The following is a 27,117-nucleotide window of genomic DNA, read 5'->3' as shown; positions in this document are numbered from 1 at the left end:
AGTAAAAGAGATTTCTGGATACATTATCAACTAGGCAGATAATTATGATGTATACTTGACAGAAATAGACAGATAAATATGACGTGTGAATGGTAAAGGGAAATTTGTTCCTCTCATTTTTTTTCCTTCCGCGCGCATAAATTTCAACTAATTCTCAGCGTGTTTAAAAAAGCTCTCCGAGAAATCGAGACACGGTCTCTCATCGCGTTCGCTACTTTTTAATAATTAGGGGCATTAATACCCAAGTTAAATTATAACCGACTCTACAAGCGATGGCGAGGGTCAAAGGGAGGAGCTCGTATCTTCGGCCGTCGTCGTTGTCGGCGAAACGACGCGTACTTACTTTATCCAATAAATAACAGGCGCGGAAGACGAAGTTCTCGACTGGAAAGTTTGAAGCTTCTCATGGGCTAAAACGCTTTTGTCAGTCGCCGTCGCGTCGCGAAAAAGAGAAAGGGAGAGAGAGAAAGAGAGATCCAAGTTTTCTCCCTCGGAATAAAATTATTCCTCAAAGGACTACATCTCTGTTTTGTACCCTCGGGGCATTATTAGGCCTCTCTTTCCGTCTCAGTCCAAGTTATAACGCGAGTTATACACGAATCCTAGAAATTATCGCTTCCTTCTCGAAGGCGACACAATTTGCCGTTCCGCCTCGTTCTCCTCGTTTTCCCTTATCCGGATGATCTACCGCAGCAACGAAGGAAAAAAAGGGAAGGAGAAAAGGATGTTTGCCATGAAAAAAAAAACCATGTATATATTCTCTGACGCGCAATTCGTAGCGTACACTTCCGGCTTATCCAGAGTTTTTTCTCCTTTTTCTCTCCCTCTGTTCGCCTCCTCTCATCTTCCGCCCGAATCTCCCGTACTCCCACAATTCTCCCCGCATTTTTGCGCAGATCGGACCGTGTCCCGACATCGGGGTAGCATCGTCCTGTGACATATGGAGGGTCCCTGAACGCTCTGTTTTCCCCGCGCGGTCCCTCGAGGCTTCTCTCGGGATGTTTCTCCTAACTGACCGAGCGGATACTTCACCCTCCTGCCTCTGGTACGTATACGACCTCACGCTCCTGCGAGAAATATTTTCATTCGCATCTCGTCTCCGTTTACTTTCCCCCTCCTAAGATGCGCCATCGGCTACGACCGTGGTTTCGCCCTGACCCGGGATTTGTACGCCCTTCGATCCTATTGGGACGGTCTTTCCGACGAAATTCCAGTTTACTTCTTTAGTATCGTGACAAATAAAGCAGGTATCCCCCCCGAGTTTAAAGAAGCAAGTTTTTGTTTATTTCAGAAAACACAGAAATTACAAGATTATATTGCGATAGGTTTTTACAATATGCATTTTGATGATAATCATGCAGACGTTTGTAGGAGATAATTTTGCAAAAAAAATTCTACATGTATAGAAATTTTAAATCTAAACTGCAGTTCGATGTAAAAAGATATAAAAATAGAAAAAAAATGTGCTAGAATGCGAATTTATCACAGTTATCGACTTTTTTTTTATCATGTACATGTAAGAATAATAATTAGAATAAAGATATCGAATATGTCATCAAATTGTTAACCGAAATAAATTTTTTTTTATACTGTAAGAAACATCTAAAATTATATGAAGAATAAATGCAAAATTATAATGGGCAATAGGAATATATATTATATATTTTTATTATTTATTATATAATTATACTTATTCTTCATATAAATCTTCTGTAATATTTTTTTACAGTATAGTTTTTGTAAATTTCTTGCATTTTAAAAACAAATCTAAATCAATGTCAACAATCCTTTATTTATACTCAAAGTTTTACTTTTCCAAAAATGTATGTCACAACTAAAAAATATAAAAAGAAGTCGGATCGTAATGTCATGACGGATATTAGTAGTTGTTTTCGCCAACGTCATCGAATCGAAACGTTACTTCGAATCCGTAAACAACCAGTGGTGGACGAAAAACAACGGGTGCTGGTTTATTTTTTCTAATTAAACGGGATCAACATGTGATGCGATCGAGGAAGAGAGAGATTCGGAAATCGAAGAGGGATTCCAGACGCCCAGGGTCGTCCCAGAGGAAACGAAGACAGCATGGGGTTTCCGTTCACAACCCCACACACGGTGCCACGGATGATCCTCAATGGGGGAATAGTTCCATTAACGAGTAACCGTTCGTTAGACATGCACTCGATCGTAATGACCCCAACGAGGTTCCCCCGCCATTTTAGGCTATAGTGCAACAGTGTCCTCTTACTATACCAGTTTATGGGGGCACTTTAATATAAAGATATATATATATATATATATATATATATATATATATATATATAACTCCCCCTCCAAAAATTCACAGATCTCGAATATCGATGAAATAAAATAGATTAAAGAAAAAATCCTTATATTTTGCGAATTAATTAATTTAGAAATAATACATATACAAATTCAAATATAGAGTTAATGAAAGCTCGATTTTTTAAGTGAGAGTTATTTAATGATAAAGACATGAAATTTTTATTTTATATTAAAACGGTCAAAGCAATTATATTAATCGCTGGATACTTTTTAATTAGCCATAAAATCTATACATTTCAAAACTTTTAATTAATATTGACAGATTATATAGGAAATTGTGAGGGAAGAGAGAGGAAAAAGTAAAGTTTCTCACTGATTGGGAGTCTCTTTCATACGTAAGATAGGAAACGATAAGCGACTCGCGGTCAAGCATTAAAAGTTCGTATATCTGTTATGAAACGGAAATAGAAACAGTCGACGACGTCCCGGAGGAAATTGGTCGCGAGTAAATTTTCCTTCGTCTTTTCTCAATTTCGTTTCGCCTTCGTACCGATGCTGGGCACTCGTGTTCCCCGACATTCACTCGTCCGCTCTGTAAATGCGATGTCTATTTTTCTCGTTAACCGCGACCTCGACAGTACCGAGGTGCTTCCGGCGTGGTCGTGCGACAAATAACAGTGATTAACGACCTCGATTACCGGTACAATCAGAACGCCGCAAAGAGTGCAGGGCCAACGATGACGAAGAAAGGGGCCCCGGTGCAAAAAGGAATCGGTGAAAAATGCCGAAGGAATGTTATCCAGCTCCGGTCGGGCTGTCTTCGTGAGATACACGCATACATGTACACCGCGTACATGTCGAAATCGTGCGACGGCAGATATCTACCGGTCCGAGGAGATTGTGAGAATATCGCCTGGACTTAATCGCCCAAGGACAAAGGCACGACGCGCGTGAATAGATGATTAATTTCCCGTGAATGAGAAGGGAACGCGTATATGTATATTTATAGATGTATGTACATTTACACGAGTATAAACGCGCGATCGCGTCTGTAAAACGAATCTCGATGGTGTATCTCTCGGCAATCTTCCGGACGGTTTTCAATTAAATTCACCGTGCGGTGTCCCTAGGAAAACTTTCACTCGACGGTAAAATAAAACTCTATTCCGAGTAGGATCGCTCGTCGATCAAGAAATGATGGAAATGAACTTTCACTCGCCGACTCCTGCGATAGATGTTACAAGTATTACATTCCAAGCGGCTACAAGTACCCGATGCGTTTCGTGCCGCGCGATTTTTATGCGATTGAAATTCTCGTTCGAATGACGTCAAGTATTATGTGACCCATATTCTCTATTATCGCGAATCTATTGTTTCCACCGGACAACTTTACACATTCGAAGAATTGCAGCTAATTGTATCCAAGTGATAAAACTGTGTAATCGTATAATTAACTGCATACAAGATTGATTAACATCTATTGAAAGAATATATTGTCTAGTTACTAAACGAATTATTGACTGTTTGACACGCCTTCATGATAATTATCTTAAAGAAAGTGTCAGCGCTATGGATCAATCTAGTGAAAGAAAAAGAGAGAGAACCCAGATATCTATGCGCCTAATATTACAATCCTTCCATCAACGCGAAGGGGCTGTCCCTGAAGAAAGAATGAGCGCGTTTCCCATCCTCGTCTCCTCAAAGCTCTCTCTCCTTCGCTCCGTATCTTTTTGTACGAGGGTCGCTTAAGACGCCACCTGCTACGTTCGCGGCCGCCTAGTTTATATTTAGTTTCCCGAGTTTGGAAAACTCTTAATGGATTCTTAATGATCCTGAAGGGCGGCAGAGACGAGCGAGAAAAGTCAGCCGGGCAGAAGCCAGAGAGAGGTGAAGCAACAGCTGATACTCTCGCTACACTTCTCTTCCGACGACTGATGACGGCCGCGATTACTGGGTCGTGACGGGCAGAGACTTTAGATCCAAGTCTCTCGTGCGCGCGATACCGAGACGACGCGAGTTTATAATGTCGTACTCGTGTCACGATTAATCCCTCCATCGAAAATCTTTGGCGAGGGAGGGGTCTCGAGGATTTGAGAAACTAGTCCCTTGAGCAACACATTTTTTTCCCCTCCACATGTTCCCGATCAACTTGTTACTCGCACGTTTGTTTTTTTGACAGGATCTTGACTCTAAGAAAGTAGAAAATTATTTTTTAAAATTCATATACGTACAACTGCAATTTTGAAACATGCATTTGACTTCATTTAAATAAGTCACAATAATGTGTACGATACGTCACGTATGAAATAGGTGCTTAATAGATCAAAGAAATAAATCATATTAGTATTTGTAATCAAAATAATTGTTATTTCTGGTTGAGTTATTATGATCGTATTGTTATGAGCCTCCCATCTCCCGCCAGGTGACCTCATTTTTTACATTTACCCATACGCGGCGGGACCCTCTTTTCTCTCGGTTCCCCGTTGAATCGATCGTATGCAATATATGATCGAACTATCGGTTACCCGCTGTGTCGGTGAGCAATAAAAGAGAAGAAAAGGGAAGGCAAAAGAAAAGGGGATAAAGTGGAGAGTAAACGTGCGCGCGGTTATTCACGCGATACAGATGGTTAAATAATAGCAGACGATTGACGAGACGCAATTCGCGTCGGATGCGGTATCGAATACGATATTTTTCCCTACCGAAAAAGCCAAAAAACCGACTAGATAGTCGAAAGGGAGCGTCCGTCAGGAGAGGGTGGTACTGGCGGATCGATCGAGCAATTATCGGAAATCGAGCTATCGTTTTGGCATCGCTTAAGCCACCTCTCTCTCGATGGCTCATGGCCGTGGACACATTGACGGAGTTTCTCGGAATAAATTACAGAGAGAGACCATAGATGACTTCGCAATTTAATTCGGCCCCAGATACAAAAAAAAAAAAATTGTAGAGACCCACCGTGCGCACGGATCACGCGACAGCGTATTCGTGCATTCAAGGAGCCCGAGATACGAGGGATGGGAAATAATGCAAAGCCCGTAAGTTATAATTTGCAGTTGGAAACGAGGTCACGACAGTCTCGGTCGGGTCTCCGGTCGAGCGAGCGCGGTTTCGCGGCAATCTGCACGGCTCGATAATTAATGGTTTCCTTCGAAAGTCAGGTCCGCCGTTCATTAATAATAAATCATCGAGTTTTGCGCGCGCGCGAAAAATCCGATCGCGCGCAGCCACGGGAAAATGCGGACGACGATCGGCTACGTTCGCGACGTTGCGCGTCCTTTTCCGCGATCATACGCGTGCGTAATCGCAGGGAAAATTGCATGCGAAATTTTTCTGTCGCGTATCTCGACTCTATGAATACCGCTCGTTTGTGGAATTAACATAAACGTGAATAGGGCCCGACGGGTCGTCGCGGGAAACCGCGATACACACAAAGCCGTGGTTGTGCGCTGAAAAGTATGCGGGAACTCCTCTCCAGAAAGAGAGGAGGGGAAGAGACGTAGAATTCATCTTTAGCATTCTTCATTACGGATTTCGCTATGTATTTCTAGCTGGATTGCACGGCTGTTTGTAGCGCGAATTTCATTCAAAAATCCGCGACGAATTTGCTCTTCCCCTCGTTTCGTCCGAATATTTTCGGTGGAGAATCACCGCCGAACGCGACAAATACGTGTCTCCGTGCAAAATAAAGCGGGACAATTCGGAAGATAACTCCTCTCTCGCTGTATCCGTCATCGAGAATATACGCGACACTGTATATCGAGCCGCTAACCTTGGCATCGCGTTGGGTCCTCGAGGACGGAGGACGACGTAGAGGGTATCGTCCGTACGCTCCGCTTCTCCCGCGACTCATAGAACGAAGGAATGGGAGAGCGTGTCACGCCAATTACGAGAGGCATCGCTAGCGGAAAGAGGAAAGCGGCGAGGAAGAGAACGAGAGACGGAGAATGAAAAGGTAAAGGTGCGTCCGCACTCATCGCGAATGAATTTCTCTGGCAACGGTCCAGGCGTGCCCTATTTGAAATGCACCGCGAGATGCTAGGAATCGCATCTTATTCCTCGATTATCGCGTATCGCAATTTGGAGATTTGAACTTTTATTGTTATTAAAATTCAATCGTAAAGTAAACTCGATCTCTCCCTCTCTTTTTTTTCATGCAAGCTCGTTTCGTATTTCTCAATTACATCAAGAATCAATTATCATTTCCGCTTTAAACATGCAAATTTTTATCATTCTACAGCTTATGATTAAGAACGATATAAAGTAATGTAAAATTTATTTCTTTCTGAATGCATAATTTCAACTGTAGTACTGTAACTTTAATACGGATATCGTTAATAATTTATTAGCTTATACCTTTTACAAAGAAGCAAATTCGTTCGGCTTTAATCACATCTCTATTCATGCGTTCACATGATATAAACGCACCTTTAGAGAGAAGTAAAGGGTAGCGAAGCCGCGGGAGAAACTTGGACGACTCAGGTAGAACTAAGTCGGTTAGGGCGAAAAGGACAGAAGGAGACGGAAAGAGGGTGAAGGACGGAGAGAGCATAAAGGAGTGAACCGAGTGAAACGAGAAGGAAGGATGGGAGGTAAGAGAGGAGAGTTCGCCGGTCAAGAGAGAAGAGACGCTGGAACGCAGCGAAGAGGAAGAGACGACAGCAGAGAAGAAGGCAAAGGTGCGAGGAGGAAAACCGAGCTAGGCGGAGAACGGAGGACGCGACTCGACGAGGAAACAAAAAAAGAAAGGATCGAGCTGCTCCCGACTCAGCGGCTCTCATATTTAATGATATACTCGACCGTGCCGGAGTCCCGCTAATGCACGGACACTACAATATGCTTCTCTCTCTCTCTCTCTCTCTCTCTCTTTCTCCTTTTTTCTCCCTCTCCCCCTCTCTCCGCCATAAAGAACGCGTGCATGCGTGTACACCGCGATTCTCCCCCGGCTGCTGCTTTTTCCATCGCCTGACGTTCTCCTCTCTCTTGGTGTTTTACGCATCGAGGCGACCTAACGAGCCATCGAAAGTCGCGCGCCTCTCGTGAAAGTACGAGATGCATTATATATTAATTTATGATCCGCACTCGAGAGATCGATATCGCAAATGCGGCGAATGGCTAAATCAGACGTAAGGAGAAAAAGATGGCGTCTCTCGAGAGATAACGCGATTATGATCGCACGCTGTTGAAAGATACTCGCCGTTCTCTCGTTTCGCCGGTGCACGTGGTAAGAGAGTATGTAACGAGGGATTATTCTTATCTCGATAATTATTAATTATTATACTTGGCGATATGTGCTCGGCCTCGCGCCCGTACCGAATTAACGGGACACACGTGAGCGAGAGACGGACACCTCTCGTATACCTTGAACGAGATTCGAAGATAACCTTCGGTTACCGAGGCATCATCCTGAGCATTTTCTTGCCAAACAATTTCGCTTCTACGGTAGAGTGACCCTTGCGAACCGTACTTCCTTTATCTTCGCGCCCTGTCTTCCGCGAGTCTTGCCTTTTTCGTCTTTTGCGCTGCAACAGCCCCTAGGAATAAATAATTCTAACAATGAAACGCACTCCGGGCGGTAATTAATCGAGGTCTGAGAATAGTAGCTCGGGTAGTGGGCGTGCAAGGTGTACGAATTTTTTAATTACCGCCAGAATAAACTAACCATCTTCCTCCCAAGCCGTTTTTCTTCAGTGTCATATAGCTTCTCCAATTAAGAGGATCGTCGACCGGGCTCGCGCTCTCGGAAACTATGACAAATCGGACCTTTTAAAATTCCTTCGGTATTAAAATGCCCGGGAATATCATATGCTGAATTCACATTTCGCGTATCAAGGGCAAAAAGAAAGAAATCGTGCGATGTTACACTCGGAGATTACAAGAGCAAAAGGTTTGGCATTTAATTAATCAGAGAAACGAGATGAATTACGTTTGCGCGGAAAGCGAGAAAAACGGAGCACATTTTTGTAATATTTGCATTCGAAATCTGCTAAAAAGACATTAAGGATAATACGCAATTTTAAATAAGATCTGAAAATATATATTATATATATTATTTAACAAAATATTAAAATTTACAAGATACGTGAGATGTTTCTTAACGTCTGCCTTAACAAGTCGCAGAATAAAAATTCGTAGGACTATGATACCAGATTTCTCTCCTCAATTAACGTGCGCATGAATGCTTGCGTGCGCATTTAAGGAAGAAACGCTGTAACGGAAAGAAAAAGTAATCGTAACGGTGCGATGCACTACACAGGAGTGCACTTTGGCCGAGAGGGATGGAATTTCGAAAATAGACCGAGTCATCGGGGAGTGATCGCGTATACGTGGTTCGAATTGCTTCTGGTCACACACAAACGTATATACGCGTACACACTGTCGCGTCGCATCCTCCCAAGAGCACTATAAAAGACACTTTTAACGTGTATTTTACGAAAGCTGATGCATCGGTAATGTCAAAGTTATAAAAGTCATAGAAAAAAATCAATGCACCCTGCGAGAGAACAATGACTCGCGAGGAAATAAATCTAAAAATATGCCGTGAATAATTTACATTGCATAATTTATTACAATTCAATATTATAATATTATATAACAATGTCAATTCCATATTTCAATTTCTCCGTATTTCAATTTTAAATCTCTCGCAAATAATTCTGTTTTACTGTATGAAATAACTTTTAATAATTAATAATTTAATGATTTTTTATATTGTTACGTAAAATGCATATTAAATCGCTGTAACATATTCAAATGTAATTATGCAGTCATACAAGATGATTAAATGTTTGAAGATCAGAGAGAATAATAAAAATTCAACATTATCAACGTTGCGCTTTTTGATACGACTAAATGCGTTTTTTTTACCATGCGTATAATTGTGCGAATTCTTTTGTCTCCTTCATTAAAGCACAAATGAAAGCAAAGACGTCAAAGCTGTAACTCGTCATTGTGACGCGTTACGGTTTTAACGCCGACCGGCCTATGGTTTTTACGACTTTTAGCGAGACTTTTACGAGTCGTATCGTGCCTCCACAATTTTTCTCGCCACTCGTCGCTTGTTTTCATTGCATGCGCGTTTCATACCCGCGGCAGTTACCTCAACGAAATTTTCGACGTATATATCTATAAGCTTAAGATAGATACTTTACGGAGAGTCTCAAGTTTCGAAGTCACAGTCTTAAAACGTGTGAAAAGTAAAAAACAACGGGATATTTTGGTATCGAGATCCATTTTACGATTGAAAATCTCTTTTATTTTTAAATTTTACTTGCTGTTTTCCTTTCGTTAATTTTTTCGACACACGTTCCGAGTCTTTGCTCCGCACAGGGAGATCTTGGCGGAGCAATGAAAAACCGTTCCCGGATCGTCGATCAAGAGCGGCGCGCATCGTCGCGCCTGGACGCCGTTAGAATCACACGGTCGCCCTAAGGCAGGAAGAGGGCTCGCTTGTAGACTCTCTCATAACTACGGGGACACCGTGTACAATGGCGGGTTGCTTTACATACGAGATTACAGTCCGACGCGTGACACGTATATCTCGCTTCACTCGGTACGCGACATTGCCATTACGTTTTATTAGACCTCTACTCGTTACAGAGAGACAAATTATTAGTTCGCGCGTCTCAAAGTCCGGGGAGAGCGGGGCATAAGTGTGCGTATGTATGTCTATCCTTTTTTCAGACATTGTGAGAAAAGAACGCGAACACGGTCGCTCATCTACCGAAATGTCGCGTCTCACGCGAATGACGGGAAAAGTGCGCGAGCCGGATTCGAGAACGATAAAGATTATACTAACTCTCCGGAGGAGTGGCTGCGAAAGGCATCTTTCTTGCACCATCCGTCCATTTTTCATTCAAGCTCAATAATTGGTACATTCACGCGCGGCCGACTCTCTCGGCGCGCGTATTATCGAGGTACTATAACATCGAGATGAGCAATACTAATGACTCGCGCGCAAGAGGCCGATCCCGAGCCGAGGCGAAAATAAAAAGTCACGTATTCGCTAGAATTATAACGAGTTACGCGCGTAATCACTGCTATTCCCACCAGAAAGCGATAATTAGTGATTTCGCGCGCGAGTGAGTCCTCTGATGATTCGTGAGATTTCAAGGAAATTTGCGTTCCCGATAAAGAGTAAGCGATTTTCAAAGGAATTTCTCAAATAGAAAAGATAATTATCGTCAGATGAATTTTTCCTACTTTTGCGTGCGTTGTTTTTTCAACATTTTATTTATTTGTATTCGATATTGAATATGTCTCTTATATATTTTTCTCTTCAAATATGAAATTTTAAATACATATTTATTAATAAAATAAATATATATTTGTCGTTGTTATTCGAAATTCATTAATATTGATTACACGTAGTTCCTGCAAATTTTCACTTCGCGTAAATAAAAATTAACATAATTATTATAATTGCATGCAAACGATCCCTCGAATGGAATCTATCGATGCGACACCGATTGTATTTAAGCAACACGCGATGTCCGAAAAGAAGCGGTTTTCGAAGCCAGTAGTCGGTATTCGGGCTCGTGTGACGAGACCTCGCACGTACCGATATATACCGAGACAGCTGGAGATCCACCAGCATTGGCGGGCCTGGATATACTCAGGAGCACTTAACGCTATCTACAAAGGCTAATGTAGCCGCCCGATAGGGAAGGAAAGGTGGACACGTTCTCTGTATATAACCTAGCCCGGACAGACAGCAAAAAGAGAGGAGAATCGGGACGAGAGGGGGGAGAGGAGGAGAGGAAACACGCATATGGCGTGCGCACGTTCTTCTCTCGCGTATACACGCTTCTGATTTCTCAATTTTCGAGAGGATCCACTCGGATGCCGATTAAGCGTTTCACTTCGTCGACACGTACAAAAGCTCGAGATCGCCGTCTGTTGAGGCTAATCAAGAAATAGAACCGCTAATTAAGAAATTGTATATTGATTTCCGTAATTTATTGATCTTCTGCTCTCGTGACATTTGAATAATATACAATATTATTTTTATATTTGCATCGAATTTCTGAATTATTAGAAAAATATTCGGGATAATTTTAAGCAAATTTAATAATATATTCACGCTCTAATTGGCCCAATTTTTTGTAAAATTAAAAAGTTTAAAAAATTCAAGAGACGTAAAAATAATTATTAGTCGACGTACACTAGTAGATATTAAATAAATCGATATTTAGCTGTTTTCATTTATTAAAACACGCAGATGTACATGTAAATTCGAAAATGATTTCGGAAAATACAATCTCCGATGGATTTAATTCCCTGAATTATTCGTTATAAATAATCGAAGGCGACAGCTTTACGGATTATAAAATTCTTATATTCTCTGGCGCGAGCGAGCCACGATCGCGAAATACCGACTCGTTATAAATACACCGAGTCGAATTATTTATGACGAATAAATCACCGGTGGATAATTCTTTTTTATGGAAAATGTGTCGCGAATTCTAACGCGCGAGCGCGCTTTTACGCCTACGCGTGAATCGTGCGGCACGATGATAATGTAACGGCATTCATAAATCATATTTAACGAAGCGTCGGGATTTCTCTCCGATGCGAAACTCTCTTCGATCGCGCGATAATTATTAAACAAATAGGGGAGAGACGTGGGTACCGTTAGAACGATGAGACGACGAAGACGACGCGCGTGCATACTTAAATAGCGCCGAGATGTGTATGTGCTCTCTCGCGCGTATAAATATGCAAGCTATGTATTTTTCTTTCATCTTTCTTTGAGCGACCGGCAAGGCTTGAAATCATTAACCTTTTGAAAGAATCTGTTTGTCGATGAGTGGACACTATCGCAATCATCGGAGATCTTTAAGTTCGAACTTATCAGACACCGTAAAAGAGAGAGAAGGAAGGAACAGGAAGGAATAAAGAGCGCGCACACACGCACACAGGTCGATTGAAGGAAATTCAGTAAATACGCCTTTTTAAATCACCTCCCTTCTCGGACATTGACTTAACCCACTTCTGTAACTCGCAAGTAGCCGAAGATAAAAAACAAAAAAAAGAGAGAGAGAGAGAGAGAGCGATAGATCTAACGAATCTTATTTCTTCTCACGAACTACTTTTCTCTCTTTCTCTATCTCTCTTTCTTTCTTGCTCCCTATCTTTCGCAACGTTAATGATAATAAACACGATAAGAACCTGATTACTCTGTAATTCTCATCGATTCTAGGAATTAATAATACCTCGCTGCGGCGATGCGCGATACAAAAAGTTGAGTCACCGTTTCTAAGAAAACTCGTAGCGATGAGATATTAATCTATATCCGATATCAATACGCAACCAGAGTTTGATCCTTGCATCGAGAATTATTTTTAAACCAACTATTGTTTGATAAAAAGGTGATGATAAAATTATCATATTTATCGATAAATTCCAGTTAAGAAAGATTCTATTCTTTGTAATTTATGAGCGTTTGCATTTTTTATTTATCTAACAATGATGAGCTAGTCATTTTAATAGATATCCTTATAACTAACAAACAAAATATAAATAAAAATAAAAAGGATAGATATATATTTTATTCTTTTTTCGCGAGCTTTATTTTTTTAATATTTCGGCAGTTTTTAAACAAATATCTAAAATTTTAATTTTAAAGACCCCTCATCTTTTTATTCATTTAAAATTAATTTTAAATATTACTTAAGAATTGCTATTGAAATTTAAAAAATAAATTTAAAAAGTGAATTTAAAAGATAAATAAAGTTTGCGAAAAGAGAAACAAAGAATAAATTTAGAAGAGCGAAAGAGCAACGTAAATCGACTTCGAAATACACGCGATCGATAATCGGTATGTATATATCACGTGTTAAGTGAATCTTGGATATACAACGGCGTTATAACGTTTGTTCTCAGCAGGAGAACGTTACACGGCATGAAGTACGATACACACACACCCCATGAGCTCTCTCCAAATCATCCGGAGACAAATTGACCCGCCTTCTCTTTACTTTCGATCGATCGACTCTTACACGAGCGGATGGACAACGGTTTTCAATACGAAGAGGTGTCGGATCGGCAATGTCGTCGAACGAGAGAGACAGAGAGACGGAGAGAGAAAGATGATCCCAGGTGTCCCATGTCGAGGCATAAAGGCCCTCGGATGCGATATATACTCCTAAGCTGGCATCTTGCTAAATGCGCGACGTCGGTATTTCCGGATGACGCGCGCGCGCGATCCATTGACAAAGGAAAACGATCCGCTTTGCCGAGTTTATGCGTTAAACGATGCTTTCTCACACGCTACTACCAGCGGGCAGGTGACGGATCATCGCGATTGGTTAAACAGCGTGAAATTTCGGCCAAATCGCTCGATATTCTTCTCAAAAGAATATCATCGCTCCCACCGCGATGCTTTATTTCCAAGTGCGCGCCGACCGTGTAGATCGTTTATTCCAACTCGATGCTTTTTCATCGGCTGCACGTGATCGTGCTGGTCATTGATTCTTGTATATTGAATCGCGCGAATTTCTCTTTTAAATGAATAATTTATTCTTTCAGCAGAGAAAGAGAGAGAAAATGGCGAGATTATTTGACTGTTGTATGCGAAATGTCAGAATCAAAATTTTGGACAATTTTAACATATACTTTCATTTGTAAACCCTTTTTTAATAAGAAATGTAACTCTTCTAATTTTGCGTAAATTTTCTTAGATGTGCATAATAAGTTAAACATATATAAGCGAAGACGCTATTATCGGCGGTGCGTTAAAAGAAGCTCGATTCATCGCGTTTGTAAAAGGAGGAACTTCCGTCCTCTGATTACCAGGTGGAATTTCATAATGAACGGTATCTTTGCCGATCCCCGATCGTTTGTTCGGCGTTTCGGAATCTCGTCGCAGCTGCGCGCGCTCGCACGTCAAATATTTAGCCAAGGATTCTCCCGAGGCAGTAGAAACTCGGAAGGTCCGGCCAAAGGGACGGAGAGAGGGAGATGGAAAAGAGAAGCTGACACATGTTACGCATGAAACGTGCGCGATCATAAAAAGGAGAAGCGAAGACGGGGTTATCGAAAGCCTTTGGATCCTTCTACGACCTACGAGCTCCTTTCATCGCGCTAGACGGTGCAAACTACGAGCCGGCAGCGAATAAAGATCCCGAACAAACATACGCGCGGCTCGAACGATGTCGTGCGGATCGATTAGCATGCCGTTTGATCCGTAAATTTACACGTTCAGCGGAGCTTGCAAGGTAAAGAGAGCGACGAACGAATCGCGGAAGAGGAAACGACGAGCTCAATTCTTCCGAACAACGAGTGCTCCTTTTCGTTGCGATCGCGGAAAATAATCTCCCATGTGAAAAAATGCCCCGCCGTTGCAAAAATCCCGGTCGAGCGGATATTCTTATGGTAAATATTTACGCGCCAAATTACAGAGTATTAAGATGCGCGAGAGTCGAGGTAAATTGGAGCCTCGTGCTCGAATATCACGAACGCGAGCCTCGTTCTTTTTCTCGAAAATTGCGTGTCCAAAAAAGGGGAGAAAAGGAGAGAAAGAGAGAGAGAGAGAGACGTACGAGGAAAAGGATATCAAGGAACTGGAGGAAAAGATACAAAATTAATCGCAGGTGCCTGTCGGACGACGAGGTAGAGATTAACCTCGACCCGAATCTTTTGATCCTCTCGACGAGATAACCGTTCGCGCGCGCGAGGCCGGGAAGAGGAGGAGGAGGAGACGGGAAAGAAGCACTAGTTCTAACGGTTCCTACATCTCGTGTGGCCACGTCCTTCTTGCACAGAATCCTTCATCAAAATGCGGCACGCTGTCGTCATTCTTCAATATCTATTTGCCACTGAACAGTTAGACAGACTATCGGCTATTTGCGGTGCGCTGCTATTAACCATAGACGGCATAAATAGGTAGCCGTTTAAATCTTTCCGGTTCAACGGCTCCTGTTCAAACGTTATATTCTGACGCGATCATCTTTTTATTAGGAAATTCAGAAAGCGGAGCGCGCGAACTGGATCGATCACTCGCGCGATGAACAATCTTTAAACTCGAAAGTCTAGATTCGTAAAGATGCCGAGGCAGATACGTGATTTATAGTGGCTTAGATCTAATGTCACGCATTTGTGATCGCGATTAACAGAATGATAAGTTGAGTGACGTCGAACCCCGGCGAGATTGCTATTCATAAGTTTATACGAAAGTTTCGATTGTTCCGTATAAAAATTTTTCACGCGCTAAATAGATAAATTTTGGAAAGTTTGTACGATATATATTTAAGTGAAATTATTTAAATAATTTTTCTAATTTAATATCTCAAAATTATTTAAATAATTATTCTAAATTGATATCTAAATATTTTTAATTAATAAAATTTAATATTCGAAATGAATAAAATTATTTAAATAAATATTCTAAATTGATATCTAAATATTTTAAATTAATAAAATTTAATATTCGAAATGAATAAAATTATTTAAATAAATATTCTAAATAATTATTATAAATTTATTCTAAATTAATAAATCACTTTCCTTCACAAATATTTTCTTTTTACACAATATTTTACGCTACACAGATTTGATTTTAGACGAAATTTTACAGTCAATAGATTCGTCGCGTTAATCGTCGTATAAAACGCGAGTTTTGCCGCGTGTATTTCAGTGCGAAAATACCTCTCCCATACGACATGTAGGAAATGCTGCGTACCTCGGCAGGAGCAGGCATCTATACGTGCGTGCGTGGCGCAGAAACAGGTAGGGATAATCCGGTCCTGTGCCTGCACGCGCTCGCGAATGCAGCTTCGCATTCTCAGCGAGCGAGCGCAACAAGCGAGGCAGGACACAATGGGCCGAAAACCGGAAAGAGGTACGCCCACTTCCCAAAAAGTGGCCCGACGACGCTAAGAGAACGAAAGAACATATGCGCGACGCAAGACGCGCGCAAGAAAGATTCATAGAGAGAGAAAAAGAGAGAGAAAGAGAGAGAGAAACAGAGAGAGACACCACCATTGGCCAGATTCCCATGAAACTCGAGCAGCGAACGAACGAAGGAGGCGAGACTCGTTCATTCAACGGCGAGCCGTCAACAAGAAAATAAACCTAGATCCATCGCCCCTCGACGAACGAAATCTTGGTAATTATCGCCGGTAATTTGTCGTGTAGCGTACCCTCTCTTGGCGCCGCTTTTCTCAGGAAATATTATACCACCGTCTTAATCCTCTCGTCATTAGCGAGTCGTATATACGTTCCATCGTGTAATTTGATATTGGAATTATGGTTTTCGATGGCAATACAATTTTTTTATTCCGCTTTACATTATATAAGCACAAATATTTAATAAAGTTAGTGGCGGGGAAAAAAGTGTGCTTCGTCAATAATGTATTCCGTTTTCCAATAATGTATTTTAAACGAAGAATTTTTCAAATAACGCAAATCTTTATAGAGATTTATGTTTATACCTGACGATTCGAGGCAATTTCCGGAATGAATTCAGAGGATTAAAATGCAAAAAAGAATCGCGTCGTTATACACGTGCGTAATGCGAAGGGCCGCGAATGATATCGATAATCGGAGCCAGACTTCTCCATTCGTCGCGACGGCTGCCACATTTATCTCCTCCAGTGACAGTGCGAAATTTATTCTTCACCTACCAACGAAAGAGCTCTCTCCCTCTGGAACCGCTATCGAATAATAATGCAACGCGAGGCCCTCCGTGAATCGACGATCGGATCTTCGTTTCGGCGAGGGACGAGAGTCGAATATTTTCTCGCCGAATTTATCTCTCGCGAGATCGTTATATTTCGGAACTCTTACTTTAGGAAAAGAGACACGAATCTGACTTCTTAATCTACCAATTCTAAGCTTCCTAAATCTACCTTTCATTCTACAATTGATTCAACTTTCTGCTGTTTCCCGTCCTCTCTCTCGCTCCTGAAAGAAATGAAATACTACCGACGCGATTTCATTATTTAACAAGATAAAAGAAGATTTTCCAAATAAGATTAAAAAAGTATTTCGTTAACATCGGTGGTCCTAACAATTGCTTATCTCGCACGCCCGTATCTCCGACAATGCTCTTGATCACAGTAATCATTGTCAAAGGGATGCGCGTGTCGATCGTTAAAGCAAAAGGTCGGCCACGTGGACACAATGAAGCCACCAGTTTACCCCAGCGAGAAATTCATGAGCGAAAAAAGAAGACACCCGTCCTCTCCCGTCGATCTTACTCGCGCGTGGGGTGACGAATGACTCTTTCGCAAGGACGATAACGATCGCTTTATTCCCCGGTGATGATCGGCGCGAGAGAAAGTACGTAATGCCCGATGACTAACGGGGAAGCTGGGAGGCGGTCTATCGAAAAATCGAAGATAACGTTTACCGACATTCGTATCCGTCGTCGTTCGCGACGTAATGTATGTAAATGCGAATCCGCTTATAAAGCGGCCGAGCGTCGAACAATTAGGTCGACGAAAGTATTTGTCTCACGGCCGATTTCGCAAATTAATATCGATGGCGACGAATATCGGCCGCCGATTATAAAAGACGTCCGCCCGAACGTTTTAATTAAATCGACCACCGATAAACCATCTGCGAATTCCCCAATAATTTCGCTGTCGACTTTGCATCCGAGCGGGTATGTGCGCGCGCGCGTATAACGTGCACATGCAAGCGTGTGATCACGAGGTAAGTTTCTTATGGATATCAAAGTGGGGAGACCTTTCACCCCGTGACGCGCGGTGTCGCGATATCCACGGGGTGTTTCGTAATTCAGCACGTTACACTGTCGTAATTACTATTGCTATACCGCAGACAGGTGGTGCTCTCTCTCTTTCTCTCTCTTTCTCTTTTTCCATTATGCTCCCGATCGTTGTTGCCCGCGGAATCGATCGCCACGGCACTCAAGGCGATTCGAATGATTTCCATCGCCTGAAAGAACCGCAATCTGACAGACGAACGAGCGGCCGTAACTCACGCCCCGCGAGTATTTCGACACACACTCGCGCGCTGTAAAAGACGAAAAAATTAGCGTCCCTCTTTCTCGACGCTCGTAACATCGCGCGAGCAAAAATCGCGAATAAATCAAATTACGTAACCAATTTTTATAGCTGATTCCTCCTCTCTTTTACTTTTCTGCTGTCCGATCGTTAACGACGTGTGCACCGGATATTTTGTAAGAGAAATTTGATATCCGAAGCGAATGTTACAAGAAAACTCATATGCTTAAAGGCTGTCAAGCGGCAATCGCGTTAATCTTTTGCCATTCATTCGTCTCCACAAATATTTTTATTTTAGGCAGGAATGAGAAAATCTCCCGTTACTCTCTCTTTTTTTCTCCCTTATTTTTAATGAAATTTATTAATTCCAGCAGGAATAATTATCAATTCGCTTGTGTAAGCGAACGTATCGCTCGACACGAGGCAGTAAATCAGTCCATGGCAGATGTCATGGAAATATGCAAATAGCCATAGCGGATCCATTAAAAATTCCAGTAGCTATACGAGAATCTCGTATCGCGTGTAATTTGTAGACTAAGAAGCGAAGAGACGCGGCCATCTCGGAAACACATTGAACGTCTCGTCGACTCTCTCGTAAGCAGATAAGGTGACGTTTCTATTCGTCTCGTTTAAACGGCCATGAAGAAATCCTCGATATCAATCATCTAAAAGATCTAACGATCTTCAGCGTACACTCGGATCACCATGACGTACAATTTTAAACGACGAGGATTAGCAACGTATCAGGAATGTAATTAATCGTCCGAGTGGTATCTGATGACTTTAACAAATGTACGGGTACGCACAGATAGTGCTTGCGCATATTAAATTGTAACTATACTCAATATCGTTTTCTTTTTTTTCGAACATGGATACGAAACAAGGACTATATTGCCTTTTTTTGACGAAGAGAGCTCGCGATTAAAAGAAAATACAAACATTACTTTAAATTGTGTCAGTGGCTTGATGCAAAAAAGTAACGTTTCTAATTAAAAGTTACGACATTGTAGTCACGAGTTCTCATTAAAAATGCAAACTTTCTTTACATACCGTAGTCTTTATAAATATAAACAACTGGCCGACTCGAAAAATTGAATTTTCACAGATACGCTCGTCGGAAATGATGAGATTTTATCCGCTCTCGTAGATATTTTCCGCGTCCGGTCGAAATGGGACCTCACGAATAACACAGTAATATCCCCAGAGATGCACGTAGTTGCACAATGCTCTCCAACTACATGCACTCGTCTGACGCCGGCGACGGTCTCCACCGGGTAACCCTACATCCCAGATGAGCGAGCGAGATTACGCGCGGTTGCAGAAGGACCTGTCGGCGTGTCGGAAATGTAAGGTGAGATTATAATCGGCCCCTTCCCTGTCCATGACGACGCATTCCGTTTTGTAGAACTTTCTTAATACCCTGCATAATCCTTAGATTATTCCGAGATTCCCGAAAACCGTTGCTATATTTATGAATATATCTCGGCCTTTCAAAGCATTTAAACGCGAAAAGATGAAAGCGAAAGAATAAAAGCAAAGAACGTCTAATATATACATGTAAAAGCTACAAGTAAAGAAAATGCAATTTTCATTTTAATATTTGTAGAACCGATTATATACAAAGAAATTTTTTTAAAAACACAGCGGTCCCTTTTCGAGCCCCCATGGATGCTGTCGGAGTTTTTGTGAAACTCGAGGAGACAATCTTCTCTTCTCGGAGCGTTCGAAAAGTTCAATCCTAGCTTGTGTCTATCTCGCGGGACCGGATTGTTGCGTATAAATGGCGACGGTTATATACGTACGAGTTGCAGGTTTTCAAAGGACGAGCCAGGTGGCTGCACTACTTTCACTACGTCCACAAGTCCGCGGTCGATCGAGCGACGACGCGACGCGATGCAACGCAATGCAACGCAACGCAATGCAATGCAATGCAACGCGACACGTTTTCACGGAGTCGACGTGGATCGCTTTGTAACACTTTCACGATGCAATTACACCAGCGGCGAGTAAGCTCGCTTCGAACGAGCGTGTGCGAGAGCGAGCGAGCCGAGTCGGCGCGTCGCGACGAACGCACTCGCGCACGCACACGCGTCGACCGCCGATAGACACGCTAGTGCGCGTCTCTAATAATACCAGTAATCATAATTAATTGCTCCGATCCTCGCCAGGCCGATGAGATTGCCTCTCAGGAGCGTGCAGTGAAGTATGAGAATTCTTCGGGGCCTGGGGATTAATAATTTCTGATACGTAAGCAAATACACACACACACACACACACACACACACACACACACACACACACGATGATGTTAATGATAACACGCGCATGCTTTTACGTTCATGATATATTTATAAAGATTATTCTGCGAAATTGTGAAATGCTTCTCCAATATTTAATTTTTCTAAAATTGTCTATATCTAGAAAAATTAAATTATATCTCCAGAAATCGTGCATGAGCAGAATTGATACGACGACCCTATTTTGCCCTAATTCTAGACCACATCATAGCGTTAACTCTTCTTGTCAAAGTCAAACGAAGGGAATAATATTTCGGATAACGTTTCGCCTCGAGTGTTCTAGGGATGCCTATGGGGATCTCTTGACAACTGAAGCTTAGGTTTCATTAATTTTCGCGCAGATTCGCCCCCGGGAACTTACGTATGTATGCGAAGCGAGATGAAGAGTGAGTAGAGAAGAGAGATCTGAAGAGAGAGAGAGAGAGAGAGAGAGAGAGAGAGAGAGAGAGGGGAGAGGAATAACGCGATATCTCGGCAGAGTCCGCGATCATTTTCGTCTAACGGTCCATTGATGATTATCGGGCAAGATCTCGACGATAGCGTCGTGGAGACAAACATAGGGAATTCGTTCTCACGTTGCTAGCTCTCTTTCTTTTTTTCTCTCATCATGTCCGACGTATGAAAGACGGTAGACGCGTCTGGGACGAAAAAGAAAGAGGATACGGGACAATTAGCGGCTTTTATACGTTCTACAATAAACTGAGGCTAATCGCGAGAGCTGAGCGAGGAAGAAGGGGGACACCGAAAATGGAATTACGCCTTAATGACGGAAGCGGGTCGATTCATTTATGAAATTGCGTAAGCTCCCGGAGTCACGTCGGTGTAAATATGAGGGAAAACGAGGGACACGAGTAAGTCGCTGCGGAACGTTTATATTCTACGTGCACGCGCGATTATAATCCTCCCTCTGATACACCTTACGATTTAAAATTGCCCGGATATGTCTTTTGTATAATCGCACTACTATATATGGATGCATTTTTATTTACTAAATTCTGTTTCTGTTTTAATTTCTCTTTGATTTATCTGATTACGACTCTTGCAAGTAATATAAAGTTTATTTACGTTATAAGGAAAACGAATATATATATACTTTTTTAAAGGATATTTGTAAAAATATATAAAAATTATGTAACATATTTTTGCGAATGTTTTTATTTAAACGAGACAATAATTGGAGCACGAAAGAAATGTAAAATATGGAAATTTAAAGTCTACACGCGATATTATACTTAACGCACGCGTAACGCGACAACGTTTGAATTTTGTTTTATTAACCTTATTTCCTTGTAATTAGAATGTATTCGTGGATCGCGAGAAGCGGTTCAATCGTTACCAAATCGATTACACGATTATATCGCAAAACGAGGCCACCGGCGCTACTTCAACGCGCTCGCGAACGAAGCGGAAACTGTTTTGAAACTGTCGTGTTTTATGAACGCGCGAGAACGCGATATTGCACGCGAACCGCTAAATGTTGCGAATATAATAGTTAATGGAGAGGTTAATGGTTAATAAACTAGATTGTCGTCATTTTGCGCACCGTGCGTATTTCCTCTGCTTAGCCCTTTGATTCTCCGATTATTTCGTGAAACGCGACAAACGTTTTGCAACGAACATGTTAAGCAAGTACACCTTTTCCATCGTTTTTCATCCACGTCTTTCTTTAGTTGAACCAAAATTTCACAAATGTAGAGAAATTGTTTTCACAAGATTTTTTGTCTACAAAAAAATGATTTCATCAAGTATTTAAAAATAAAAATTAACATGTCCAAAACAAAACTCGAAACTAAAAAATCGTACGCAATTTTTCATATTTAAAAATATTTTTTCTAGATCCCAATTTCAACAAAAAAGAGAAGAAATATGGATCAAAAATAGAAAATTGCAATATTAATCATTTTTGTTGAACATTCATTAAATTATCAAAGTTTACATACTATATGTTCCGAGATCTTTAAAGTTATACATTTTTCATACATTTTAAAGAATACGTATTTCGAGCGTGTAAATTTTGAATTAAAATACAGTTTGTGTCAAACCACCCAGCCAATCGTACGGTAAATCTTTATTCATTGGAAAAAATATTATTTGATAATAACGCTTTCTCACGTTTCACAAACGAAAATTTGAAAAGGTTACACGCTCCGTAAGCTCGAGGTAAATCTTGTGTATAGGATCTGCGTTACCTGTTCAAATCAACAACAGGTAGAAAAGCGGAAGGTTGTGTGACCTGTTTCATCTAATAGCCTGCCGAAAGATTATCACGCTTCTACCTAAACGTCCATTGTCAACCATGCGATAACAATCGGTTCGTTCAACATATTTGTGATACAATTATGTCACGAAAATTCGTTTTCCTCTGTCCGATTTCTTCAATTGTTACGATCATTTCCTACGTTAATTAGGCGGATTTGTTGGAATTTAATCTGGTCATTAATTTTTTTCGTCGTCATAAATTTTTTTTTTATTCAAGTTAAGCTTACTGCATCATTTATATGATTTTTTAAACATCAGAAGATTAAATAATATAATACGTCCATAATAGCATATTATACAGATAAATTTGTATAAATTAAAAGAAATTTATTGAAATAAAATAAAGCTAAGCATATTCGATATATTTAAGATTTTAACGTGAATTCTCTACTATTATATGTAAAATATCGCGAAATACATCGAATAAATAGTGCAAATGAAAAATTTGTAACGACAAATGTCGGATAACATTTGATCGATTCTAATTTCGAAGAAAACGTAAAAGGGGAAATCTTAGTATCCCGTATAAAAAAAAATTGGATGGTAACCCCAAACGCAAACCACTCCGTAAAATGACTCCACGCGGAATCGCGTTTTGACGTTTGACGGATTACGTAACACGAAACGAGGAAGAAAATTCTCTCGCCGCGCAACGAGAGAGCGAGGGAGAGAAAAGGAGAGAAAGAGGAAACGATACGATCCGTCGCGGCGAGTGTTTGCCCGCGTAAAATATTTGCGCGTAGAGTCGAGCTCAAACACGTCGGCCTGTCATTTTCCGTGTGGTACAACATCGTGCGTATTTGTGCGCCGCGCGCTATGCCAAAGGCGCGTTCTTCGGCACGTTTCGGCGCGTGCGAAAGCGCGCGCGTAAACCTTACGCTCGCGCTCGCTTGTGCACACACGCGTATTATCTATGTACATACATGCACACGTATATCGCGTGTCGCATGTGTCGTTGCGTGACCCTAGGTGCCCCAAAATTTCTTTGCACGAACGTACAAATGGCATTAACCGTCCATAGTATTTTGCAGAAAACTGAGTACGTTTCTCGGTTTCTCTCTTGACATTTAATCGCATTTTATTTATACAATGCGCATCCTCTCTCTTGTATTTTTAAGCTCAAATAAATTCAGGAAAATTAGGAAGGTAATTTTAAAAATCGTGAAAAGATTATATAATTCCAAGAAATTTCACATGGGCTCCTTGATGACATGTGATTGGAAATATAATATTGATCGAGCATTGATCGGGGAAAATTTATGTCACACAGAATGGATCGATTTTATGTAGAGGGTTAAGATATTTCAAGAGGAAAATTGATGAAGGTTAAGATATTTTAAGAGGAAAAAACGATGTAAAAAAAAATTCATGAAATGCATTCGCTTATTCTCTTATGTGAGAGAGAAATATCGTGAAATTTCGTTTGTGCGATTTTTTAAATTTCACACGTACAACTTCACGACTCTTTAATTTTTCGTAGAACGTAGTGCGATGAAGTACGCGAGAAAATGCGAGGAAACGCGCTAGAACGGAATCTACTAGGAGTGTCGAACGAACGAGAGAAGCGAATTAATGCCTTTCACCGTGATACCGATCGTTAATACTTCGCCGTTACGTGAGTCGCCGCGAAGTTGTCTCGCAATTCCTCGCGATGCATCTACATTCTCACAATGCACGAATCAAGTACAAAATATACCGTCTCGGAATTGCTGCCTTGTGATATCTAGAGGCCACTGCGGGCGTAAAAAGTCACAGATTAACGCTCTTATCACAATAATATATATATTTTATGTCTGAATGTGTGTATATATATATGCACACGCACACGCACATATTGCGTTGACCTTTAGTTCATAAGCCATTACGACTATCAGATTCTTATCACAAGTCCACCTCGTATCTTCGTTTTCGACACATTGGCTCTCACGCGAATAAAGAGCTCGAAATGTGGCAAGATGAAAGATATCCTGCGAGATATCGGCAGCAATTCCAACGGCTTATCGCGGAAATGTAACTTGGACTCACCTGGAATTCACTCCATCGTCGGCAGGCACTTTGCTCCGAAATTGCCGCACTCGCGATGATAGCTCCCGATGTTCTCTGGCATTTGCACACACATACACACACGCTATTTGGCGCACGGTACCCCGACGGTGCGACGGAGATAAAGAAAGGGGCACGACGATCACGACGAACGTCGACGATCCGGGCGAGGAACGGGAAGGAACGACGACGGGAGACACACGGGACGTCGTTTGATTCCCTCAGAAGGGCCCCGGCGAGCGATGCCGACGCGATCCCGTCGAACAGTTCGTCACGGTCGATAGAGGTGCACGGACGAAAGCAAGCGCCATTTTATCCCGTGCATTCGCGGCAACGCGAAAGGTGGACGAACGGCGGCGGTGCACCGCGCGCGCGACGCGACGAGGAGAGAGAGAGAGAGAGAGAGACAGAGAGAGAGAGCGTGTACGCGCTCCTCTCTCGCGTGCGCTGTCTCTCCTTCTTCCTCCCCTTTCTCCTCTCTCCCTTTTGCCCCAACGGCTCGCCACTCCGCGTACCGACGCGAATCGTTGCACCGTATAATATATATCAGCGAGAGGAATTTCGCGGGGACGGGACGCGTCGCGAACGGATCCGCGCACTCTTGGATTATATCACCACTTCACACTGTAGACTGCTTCACTGCGAAGTAACCGGCGCGGACACCTTCAGAGCGGACTTACTCCGAGCGTGGAAAAAAAAACAAAACAATCTCTCGATGTGTACAACACCCGTATATTATTACTGTTCCGACGTTTGTTTATCGACTTTGACTACGCGTTTGTTTTTCCGTCGCGCGACACACAAGTCCGTTCGCTCCCTCTCTCTCCTTCTGTTACACACGTTTTCTCGTTCTGCTCAGTTTGTACTTCGCGATGCGCGAGGGACGAAGCGCCGGCGCGAACGCAACCGTCGTGTACAGCGAGAGGACACGAACTGAAGCGCCGAGCGGTGGTGTCGAACGGTGGAGGTTGCCCGGCTGGTTTCCACCGCGTACCGCTATTCGGCCGTCTTACACTAGCGCCGCCATCCGAGCTGCACCCTCGCCGCGCCGGCCATCTTCTCTTCTCTCTCCGCGTTCTCGCGCTCTTCCTTCCCCCCCACTCCTGTCCCGCGTGTCGTCGATGCCCGGCGCGGTGCGTGTCATCGCGCGCGCGACGCGCGACGTCGCCTCGAGACGAGTCGGGGCGATCTTCGCGATCCCCGTGCGAGAGAATCGCAGGAGGATACCCCGACGAGCGTCGCCCGTTGACGGATGACTATGACGTATCTCGCGGCAGGGAGAGGTCATTGATTTTTTGAGCCCGTCAAGTGTAACCCGCGCACATGCGCACTAATATCGGCCGGTCGTCCTCTCGTACTTCGGAATGTGTCCTAGGCCGCACGAATATATCCCGCGCGCGTCGTCGACTTTTACCCTTGCCACGACACTTTCCAACTGTCGCTAGAAATCTGCTCGGATTTCCACATATCCCCCCCCCCTCCCTCTATCCCGCGTTGAGATCGCGTGATCGAGACGCAGGGTGTCTTCGGTGATAAATTAATTTGAAAAAAATGCCACTTTTCCTTCCGGTAGAATAATTTCAGTTTTATAATTTGCCGTAAACTTTTATCATGTTGGGAAATGATTACGTGTAAAATATTAACGTAATGTCTATGATTGTTATATTTCAGTTTTTAGTATTTTTATTTGGAAAAATAAATAGGCTTAATCAATGATGTCGAAAAATATCTTGATTGGGAATAATTGAAAATTGAGATCATATTTTTCTATAATTTTAATGACCGGAAAGATTAAATAATACTCGTGATGCACATATACGATTTGAAAGTCTGATTTTCAATTTTTCAGTTTTAAAATCAAACTGCGGTGAGATTGCGCTCTATGTTTAAATCGAGTGGCGGAAAGTGCGCAAGCTTTACCCTTTCGAATCAGAAAATTGCAGGAAAAGATAAAACGCAGCAATGTTATCACTAAAAATATCTGATTATCTCAACGATCCGAACATCATCGCGTGAATTTCGATTAACTCCATAGAGTCAGTGTATTGTACATACATAAATTAAATATGAATGTGTATGTACATCGAATATAAACGTGACATTAACGTATACAAATACGTTGAATATAGAACGCGAATGTTACGTAATAATTTTATGACTAGTTGATAACATGCGTTGCAATATTCATTGAATAATTGATTTCTCATTGTTCGTATAACGTGATAAATCGGGTGAGCATTCGCGTATGACTAGTGAAAATCGAG

The 27,117-nt window shown here is 42.0% G+C and overlaps 1 protein-coding gene across 20 annotated transcripts in view; it reads right to left on the bottom strand.

The window, feature by feature from the left end:
- The window catches only part of LOC105259214 (ephrin type-B receptor 1-B), an 89,687-nt gene extending 63,680 nt beyond the window's left edge, over window positions 1-26,007 (bottom strand). For 6 of the 20 annotated variants that reach the window (XM_025415521.1, XM_025415525.1, XM_025415516.1 and 3 more), the window contains exon 1: window positions 24,836-26,006. The gene's annotated coding sequence lies outside the window, so the exon portion shown is untranslated. Of the gene's footprint in view, window positions 1-24,835 lie in introns of all 20 variants that reach the window. The other 14 variants (XM_025415522.1, XM_025415523.1, XM_025415528.1 and 11 more) reach the window with 5 other exon arrangements.
- Between the last annotated feature and the right edge of the window lie 1,110 nt (window positions 26,008-27,117).

Source organism: Camponotus floridanus, unplaced genomic scaffold (genome assembly GCF_003227725.1).
Source record: "Camponotus floridanus strain SB8 unplaced genomic scaffold, Cflo_v7.5 scaffold121, whole genome shotgun sequence".
Taxonomy (NCBI): domain Eukaryota; kingdom Metazoa; phylum Arthropoda; class Insecta; order Hymenoptera; family Formicidae; genus Camponotus; species Camponotus floridanus.
The sequence above is the reverse complement of the archived record's forward strand: the minus strand, read 5'-3'. Positions and strand labels throughout refer to the sequence as shown.